The sequence below is a fragment of the Apodemus sylvaticus genome, chromosome 3 (assembly GCF_947179515.1).
Source record: "Apodemus sylvaticus chromosome 3, mApoSyl1.1, whole genome shotgun sequence".
Lineage (NCBI taxonomy): Eukaryota > Metazoa > Chordata > Mammalia > Rodentia > Muridae > Apodemus > Apodemus sylvaticus.
This window is the reverse complement of record NC_067474.1, coordinates 115,307,720-115,316,981: the sequence shown is the minus strand read 5'-3', so window position 1 is coordinate 115,316,981 and position 9,262 is coordinate 115,307,720.

Sequence of the window (9,262 nt, the reverse complement as noted above, 5' to 3'; positions counted from 1 at the left end):
TTCGATTTAAAGATGTATGGTCCTACGACCAGCTAGGACAAGCAGTTGTTATAAGACTATAGTAAAAGCAGAGCTTCAGCTATGAATGCTACAACAGATTAGCTGGTGTTTGGAGGGAGCAGGCAAGTTTCAGGTCTATGTTTTTCAAGAGGCAAAGTAAGTCAGAAACCCATCTGCACCTGTGTTCTTCCAGGAATAATTCCAGAAAAGAAAAGAGGCCAAGGGAGCAGTGGGCTTTGTAGGCTAGATGTATAGGACAGGCCTGTTCAGAGTGCTCAGATCTTCCCCCATGGCCAGAGGGCTGCCCAACCAACCATCCCTGGCTCCAGGTAGATCAGGGGCTCTCAACCTGTAGGTAACAACCCCTATAGGGGCCACATGTCAGATATCCTGCATACTAGATATTTACATTATAATTCATAACAGTAGCAAAATTACAGTTACAAAGTAGCAACAGAATAGTTTTATGCATGTGATGGGGGCCACCACATCACCAGGAACTGTGATAAAGTGTTGCAGCATTAGGAAGGTTGAGAGCCACTGAGGTAGAGGCTTCTTTTGAAAAGTGTTGCTCTCTGTTCTTCTGCCAGCTTCCAAAGTAGATGCATCTCGCTCTCGCTAACAATAGAACCAGAAGGAAGACATTCTAAATCTGCAGAGAAAGGCTGAAGAGAGTGCTACAAGGAGCAGAGAAGGAAGGAGGGAGAGAAGGAGGGTGGGAGGTAGGGAAAAGCAAGGAGAAGAAAGGAATACCTTCGCTGGGGATTCCCAGTGTGCTACCTCCGTGGTCATCCCAGATATGCTAGGGTATGTGAGGTATCTGGATGGTCCATTCTTTGGAAGCAATAACATCTCTAATTTTATAAATATTTTTAGAGCATTTTCTCTGCAGGGTACTGTGGGAGGCCTCGAGACACTGCTAAGGTTTTACTGGGAAAACTGAGGCTGGGGAGCCAGGGCTTGTGGTCAAGTCCAACTAGCCAGCAATCTGGCCTTGAGGTTCTGGCAGAGGACGGGTCCTGTCCTCCCTGCCAGCTTAGATGCCCTCAGGAGACCAGACAGAGAGTGCAATGAATCTCTGTACATCTCTGGCTTGCAAGGGGCAACAGAAGCCTCTTGCTTGTGAAATTGTAGCCACCAAGCCGATTTATGACCTACTGAGGCCTGGCTTTCAGAGATCCCTTGGGAGGCATGTGGAAAGAAAGGGAAGGTTGAATAACTTCTATGAGGCTTTATTTATTTATTTATAAGGGAAAAAAACCTTGTTTGGGGCTCAGAGGGGTGGGGGCTGTAAGGAACTCATGGCTCTTCTAGCCTCTGTATGGAGGAAGAGAGAGGGTCCCCTGAGAGGGGAGAGCTGGGAGAGGGTACACTTGAGCTATCTTTCCAGAGCTGAGCTTTAAGGGCTAAGTATGAAGTGCGTAGCTGTGGACCGGAAAGGAAAGGGTGTGAGGACAGGGAGGTTGTTCCAGAGGTGTCTGGTAAGAGTTAGAGAGTCCTGTGAGCCCACTAGGGGTGGAGTCTGAGACCATTGTGCCCGGTAGTCTGATACACACTTTGGGACATCATTTCTTGTCTCCAATCCCCTTTTGTCACCAAAGGGAAGTATCGATGTTTGTAAATTGGGGATGCTGTGTGCAGTAACTACCAATGACTGTGAAGTGGCTGCACTTTGTTTGGTGTTTTCTGAACTTGAAATTGTATCATAGTTTTCTTGCTTCAAACCCTCTGATTCCTCCCAAATGTTAATAAGTTAGATAATCCCCCTCCCCCCCATGGGTGGGGGTATGTAGCTCAGTGGGCAAGAACTGCCCCTGGTCCCCACCCCAGCCCCCAAACTAAGCAATGCCATGTTAAGACACATTCTCAAAGTATTCCTCAGAATAAGCTGTGTCTCCTCACAGCTCACATTTGCACAGTGGTTCCTCTCTTCCTGATCGCCTTCCCGTGAAGTGCAGCCTCTCTGAGGGCAGCCACCACACAGTTACTCTGCTAGGCCCTCATGTAACTTAGAAGTGCTCAGTAAGTAGCCTTTGAAGGAAACCAACCTTAATGTTCTTATCAGTAGAACAAGGAGTTGTTTTTTAATAACTGTCCAGGAGGAGGGATGTCTTCACATGAAATATGTATATGGTCTGAGCAGTTTCATAGTTCAAAAAGACACCTTTACAGAAAGTTTAAGTGTGCATGGTATATGTGTGTGTGTACACATGTGTGTGCACGTACAGAATACAAAAGATGTCCTCTCTCTCTCTCTCTCTCTCTCTCTCTCTCTCTCTCTCTCTCCCGTGTTTCCCCTGTGACAGGTCTCTTGTCGAACTTGTTACTCATTCAGGGTGACAATGGTGATCTTCCTGTCTCTGGTTACTCCTCAGCATGGGTAAGTCTGGCATCTTTTGACATGGGTTCTGAGAACCCGAGTTCAGGTCCTCAGGTTTGCATAGCAAGTGCCCTCACCTACTGTGCCATCTCCCTAGCAACTCCTGCCTCAGCAATCTTAACCCAAGAAAAGTGAGTGTGAATGAAAGAGAATCTTTGTCCTCAAAGTCTTCTAAAGTCTGAGTGCAGATAGATGCTTCTGTCTGACTGCGGGAGACGGGTGGGCTCTGGACCTGAGGGATAGACATTGCCTTCAGCTGGTTCCTGCCCTCCTCCTAAATTCCAGCGAAAAGAATTGGTAGCCAGGTGTGGTGGGACTTAAGCATCTCTCTTCCCAGCTCTCAAAAAGTGTAGAACATCAATGCCCCGCCCCAAACAACTCCACAAATCAGGAATAAATACATAAATAAAAACAAGGACCACCAAGTACTGTTAGGTTACAGAGCCCCAGAAGAGGACTAGAGGGGAGCACAGACAACTGTGTTCGTGAGAGATCACAGGGAGCAGAGATGGGTGAGAGGCCTGAGGTGTGAGCTGTGTGGAGCTGAGAGCTCTGTGGCCTCAGGCTCCTTCTCCACCAGCTTCCAAACTGTGCCAGGCACCGCCACTCTCTGCAAAGCAGTGTCATTCCATGGTGGCATTAACTTCCTGTGCCTCAAATTACCCTGCATTTTGAAGGCCAGGTAGCAACAATCAGTCTCACTCTGTCAAAACCAATGTGTCTGCAGACCCGTGGGCCCTCTGGAGGCGGCACTGGAGAATCGTTTTGGTCTCTTTCTGCTTCACATGAAGATGAGGGGGGGGCAGGAGGGAGAGAAGGGGGATCTTTTCAAAGGATGGAGATGTTCTCCTCTCTGATAGGTTTAACCTAGGAGATAAGGTACTCAGAATTCACAGTCACCAAAGGCTGCACTGAGCCAGTGGCTTTGGGATTCTTCATCTTATAAACCTAAAGAATGAATTTCATGAACAATGGAGGGTGATGTGAGTTTTAAATATAGAGAGAAACTGAAAGACGCAAGAGTTACTGCAGAATCCAACCTCTGGGATACCTATGGCTTCTCTAATCAAGGGGACAGGTGCCTTAGTAGGGTCCCAGAATCCTCTGAGAAGTGTTCCATTATCTTATCAATGTAGGGACAGGGACAAAAATATTGGCTGTTCGTGTAGCCCTTATATCCTCATTGGCTTAGGCCTTAGAGTTTTTCAACACCACTCTAGTCTACTTCTTGTTCACATTACCTTCGCTCTTCGGTTGCTGAATGTCTCATTCCTATTAGGGTCCACCCATGTGACCTGAGATAAGGTCCCCAATCTCAAGATCCTTAACTGAATCACATCTGCCAAGTCCTTTCTGCCCGAAAAGTGCATGCACTGATACATACACAATGGAGTTTTACTCAGCCATAAAGAAGAATGAAATTCTGTCATCTGTGGAAAAAGGATGGAGCTGAGGATCATCTTGCTACGTGAAGTAAGTCAGACTCAGAAAGACAGACTTCACATTCTTCCTCTTAAGTGTAGAATCTTGCTTAAACAACATGGAGAACATAAAAGGGAAGTTATCTGGCAAGAAGGGGACCAGTGGGAGAGGGTGATAAGAGAGAGTCAAGTGTGTTATGCACGTGCATGAAAATGTCATGACAGAAGCAATTATTTTGTGCAATTACTTAGGTCTCATGGTGCATACTTGTAATCCCAGCTGCCCAGGTGAATGCTACTCAGCTATTAAAAACAATGAATTCATGAAATTCTTAGGCAAATGGGTAGAACTGGAAAAATATCATCCAAGTGAGGTAACCCAATCACAAAAGAACATACATGGTATGCACTCACTGATAAGTGAATATTAGCCCAGAAGCTTGGAATACTCAAGACACAATTCATATACCAAATGATGCCCAAGAAGGAGGAAAAACAAAGTATGGATACTCTGGTCCTTCTTAAAAGAGGGGACAAAATACCCACAGAAGGAGATACAGAGACAAAGTGTGGAGCAGAGTCTGAGGGAAAGACCATCCAGAGATTGCCCCACCTAGGGATCCATCCCAAATACAGTTACAAAACCCAGACACTATTATCGATGCCCACAAGTCTTATTGACTGGAGCCAGATATAGCTGTCACCTGGGAGGCTCTGCTAGTGCATGACAAATACAGGGGGTGGGGAGGACACTCTCAGCCAGCCATTGAACTGAGCACAGGGTCCCCAATGGGGGAGCTAGAGAAAGGACCCAAGGAGCTGAAGGGATTTGCAGTCCCATAGGAGGAACAATGATATGAGCCATCCAGTACTCCCAGCGCTCCCAGGGACAAAAACATCAGCCAGAGAGTGCACATGGAGTTACCCATGGCTCGAGATGCATAGGTAGCAGAAGATGGACTTGTTGGCCATCAAAGGGAGGAGAGGCACTTGGTCCTGGAAAGGTTTGATGTAGCAGTGTAGGGGAATACCAGGACAGGGAAGTGGGAGGGAAGATGGCTTATGGGACTTTGGGGGGGGGTGAACCAGAAAAGGGGAAATTATTTGAAATGTAAATAAAGAATATATCTAATAAAAGAAAAAAAGAGTAGGGTGGAGGACAGTCGCTCTCAGCATGTTAAGCAGATCAAATTAACGATTAGTGAGCAGAGAGCCCTTGGGACATCTCAGACTCAGTGAGTCTTAACTGCCAGTTTGTGAGCGGAGTAAATTCATAACAGTTTCTTTTAAATCAGCAAATGTCGTTCTTCAAGAAAATTGAATACAGAGCCCTCCACGTAGAGCAGATCATACCTGGGCACTGATTAGGTGAGAGGGGAAGGCTGCCGGGTCTGCCACCTCCTGACCCCCAGCCACTGCTCTTGAGTCACAGGGAGTCCCTGGGGTGCTTTCTTAGAGCACCTTGTTCCAAAGTCTGTTTTATCGTCTGAGGTGAGATGGAACAATCAAGAAGGTATTTCTCCAGAATCTTCTCTGGGAATCCCTACGGCAGGCTGTATGAGCTTGTTAATTCATGGTGGGTAATTATTCTGGGTCTTTGGAAATTCTATACAGTGGCTTACTTTGAGGAAGAAGCTAAAACTGGATCTCTGTAGCACTGCCCCCACCTAAGCCGTGCTCTACACTAGAGGGAAAGACTGTGCTTCCTTGGGGGAATTTTGTGCACTATCAGCGCCACTCCTGAAGGAGAGTTTCTTTGGAAACAGGTCACCTGCTGCTCCTCTGAGCAGGGTAGTGAATGCCCTACTGGCCACAGCCTGGGCCACTGCACAGCAGAGCCAGGAACAGAAGCACTTCATCTTTTTTTCCCTGTCGCTGCCACCCTACACCTCCCCCTTTCCTTTTTATTTATTAAAGATTTTTCTGACAGGTAGATGGAGCAGCACTGCCTTCAAAGCTCCTGTTTCTTCTCGGGGGCCTCATTTCTCTCCCTTCCGCATGAAATGACTGAGTGACACGAGAGTCATTGCCGTGTGTGCAGAGGGGAGGTAAAGAGGCCAGAGACAGCCCAGCCCACCCCACTACATGCGTCTGCATAACCCACAGACTGTATCCGCCTCATACTTCCCTACCTGCCACATCAGCAGGGGGTCAGGCAACGCCCCATTCCAAAACCAACATGTACTGCACTGTCCATCTGGCCTTATATTTGTCCTGCTACCTCCCAAGACCTTGCTCCAGAGAGCCGAGCCGCTGGGCAGAGAAAGAGAAGCCTGTCTGTCTCAGGCATTCCAATTTGGGTCAGGCTCTCCTTGACTTATTACAACTGTCTTTCTTAGTTTTCTAGAGCTTTACATTTGGACACACACACTCTGTCTCTGTCTCTTGTGCGGTGTGTGCGTGTGTGTGTGTGTGCGCGCGCGCGCGCGCGGAGGTGTGGAGGCCAGAGGCCAACCTTGGGTATTGCTCTTCAGAAGCCATTCACTTTGCTGTTTGAAGACAGTTTCTTCCTGGGGTTTGGAGCTTGCCAGTTAGTTTAGGCTGGCTTGTCAGCGTGTCTCAGAGAGTCTCCAGTCTCTGCCTTCCCATCTGTGGGACTATAGCTGCATGTCACCAGGCCCACCTCTTTCCAGGGCTCTAGAGATCAGACTCAGGTCCCTAAGCCTTGAGGCGAGAGTTTTACAACTGAGCTCTCTTCTCAGCCCCATATTCAGCCCTTCCTTGGTTGGTGTTTCCACTGGGGCCTCCCCACAAGCAAAACTGAAGCTATAATTAGTTATTTTAGAAACGTGAGCATAAGATCAAGGGGCAGGAAGAGATGACTGCCCCCTTTGAAGCCATTTACCACTGGAGTGTCCTTTCTGGGGAAGCTCTGGGAAATACTGCAGCCAGAGTCCTCAGAATTACCCTCCTATGAAAAACAGGTCAGGGGCATTGATACACCAGTCCCAGATCGTTCTTTGAGGGACATTCCCAGGGGTTGGGAATCCCGACCATTTCCGTTCATCACCCAGGACAGAGCAGCCTCCCATAATCCTGGAAATAACTTATCCTCATGTATGGCATCCAGATGCTGGCGGGTGGGATTGAAGAGTTTGCTGACTGTGCTCAGCCTAGGCTGATAAGCTCCGCCCCTTTTTTGACAGCCTCAAGATGGGCCAATTGCATACTTGCTCTGGGCTTTTGGATTGAGGAAAATGAGAGGTAGGGAAATGGTCATGTCTTCTATGCCAATAATGTGAGTTCTACACTTCATCCCACTGAATAAATGAGGTACTATAAAGTGCAATAAGGCAGACACATATGCTGGGCTCATTCTATTGCTAAAACAAACACTATGTCCAAAGCCACTTAGGGGAGGAAAAGGCTTATTTGGGCTTATAGGTCATAGTTCGCCATTGAGGGAAGTTTATGAAGGAACCCAAGTGTTGACATGTGCCTTATACCTAATTCCTATGCTGGCTTTATTCTTCACTGAGTCCCACAGGGATAAACCTCCCCTTTAACCATAGAGTTTCACAATCACATCCTCAGCGAGAGTCCTAAGGTTGGGTTTGCTAGCTGTCATTGTCTAGCTCTTGACTTAACATTGTAGCCATGGCGTGTGGAACACTATCAATCATGTGTCTTGGTAAGTGTTCTATTTCTGGGAAGTGAAACCATGACCATAACAACTCTTATAAAAGAAAGCATTTAACTAGGGCTTGCTTACAGTTTTGGAGGGAGGCCTAGTCCATTATTATTATTGTGGGAAGCATGGTGGCATCCAGGCAGACATAGTGCTTGAAGTAGCTGAGAGTTTTACATCTAGATCCAAAGGAAGCAGGTAGAAAAAGACCCAGGGCCTGGGATAGGCTTTTGGAAAACTTAAAGCCCAGCATTAGTGACACCCTTCTTCCAAAAGGCCACACCTTCTAATCCTTTCAAATAGTGCCGCTCTCTGCTGACCAAGAACCCAAATCTAAGAGCTTGTGGGGGCCGTTCTTATTCAGTCCAGCACACCGTGACTGGATGATATGCCCATCTCCACAAGGCCTGGGCTGTCGAGCAAAGCATCTCTAATGGAAAAAGAGGGAAGTTGTTCCTGGAGAACTGGGCACAGGACACAGAAAGGTTAAACCCTTTACATAGATTCTGGATCTGGCTGAGGAGCACACCACTGTGCCGGAGGTTCAGTCCAATCCAGTGTAGTACCCAAGAGAAAATTATTCTCTTACATTGTAGAAGAGACTGCAGAGAGCAAGACAGCAGAGAAAGCCTGGTGACTGTTTCCTGGGGTAAGGGAGGTCAGAGGACAGACAGAATGCTTAGGACGTGTGTCAGGAGGAGAATGATTCTGCCTCTGCCTGCTGTATTTTCCTTCAGTGGATAGGGTGGGCTGAAGGGTGCGCAGAGGTGTTGTAGTTACAACTCCAAATGCTTTAACTCCTGTAGCATAATTTTTTAATCAAGGTAAGTGTGTGTGTGTGTGTGTGTGTGTGTGTGTGTGTGTGTGTGTGTGTAGAAGAGGGTGCTGAGAATCAGCTTCGACCTGCTCGTACTCCCAGAGGACTTGAAAAGGTTGGTTGGTTCTCGCTGTTGTGATTTATAAAAAAGAAAGAAAGAGCCAGGATATGTTTGGTAGAGGTGCAGTATGGTGAGGTGGAAGGGGTGCCTCTGCGGGCCCATGCTGAGGCATCCCTTCCCGATGACGTACCAGCCATGCACAGATATAGTATGGAATAGAGTTTATTGAGGGCATGAGATGGGGAGTTAAGGAGGGAGTAGAGACAGAATGGAGAAAGAAGGGAAAGAGGGCGTAAGAGGGTAAGAGGGTAAAAGTAAGAGAGTGAGGAGGGGGCAAGCAGCCCCCTTTTTTTAAAAATATTTTTATTTTCTATATTCTTTGTTTACATTCCAAATGATTTCCCCTTTCCTGGATCCCCCCTCCCCATATGTCCCATAAACCTTCTTCTCTCCATCCATTCTCTGATCACCTCCCTCCTTTTTCTCTGTCCTTATATTCCCCTCCATGCTAGGTCAATCCTTTCCAGGATCAGGACCCTCTCCATACTTCTTCATGGGAGTAATTTGTTATGCGATTTGTGCTTTGGGTATTCAGGGCTTCTGGGCTAATTAATATCCACTTATCAGAGATTGCATTCTATGTGTATTCTTTTGTGATTGGGTTACCTCACTGAGGATGATATTTTCCAGATCAAACCATTTGCCTAAAAATTTTGTGAATTCATTGTTTCTAATTGCTGAGTAGTATTCCATTGTGTAAATATACCACATTTTCTGCATCCATTCCTCCTTTGAGGGGCATCTGGGTTCTTTTCAGCTTCTGGCTATTATAAATAAGGCTGCTATGAACATAATGGAGCATGTGTCTTTATTGCATGCCGGGGAATCCTTTCGGTCTATGCCCAGGAGAGGTATAGCAGGGTCCTCCGGATGTGTCACGTCCAGTTTTCTTTTC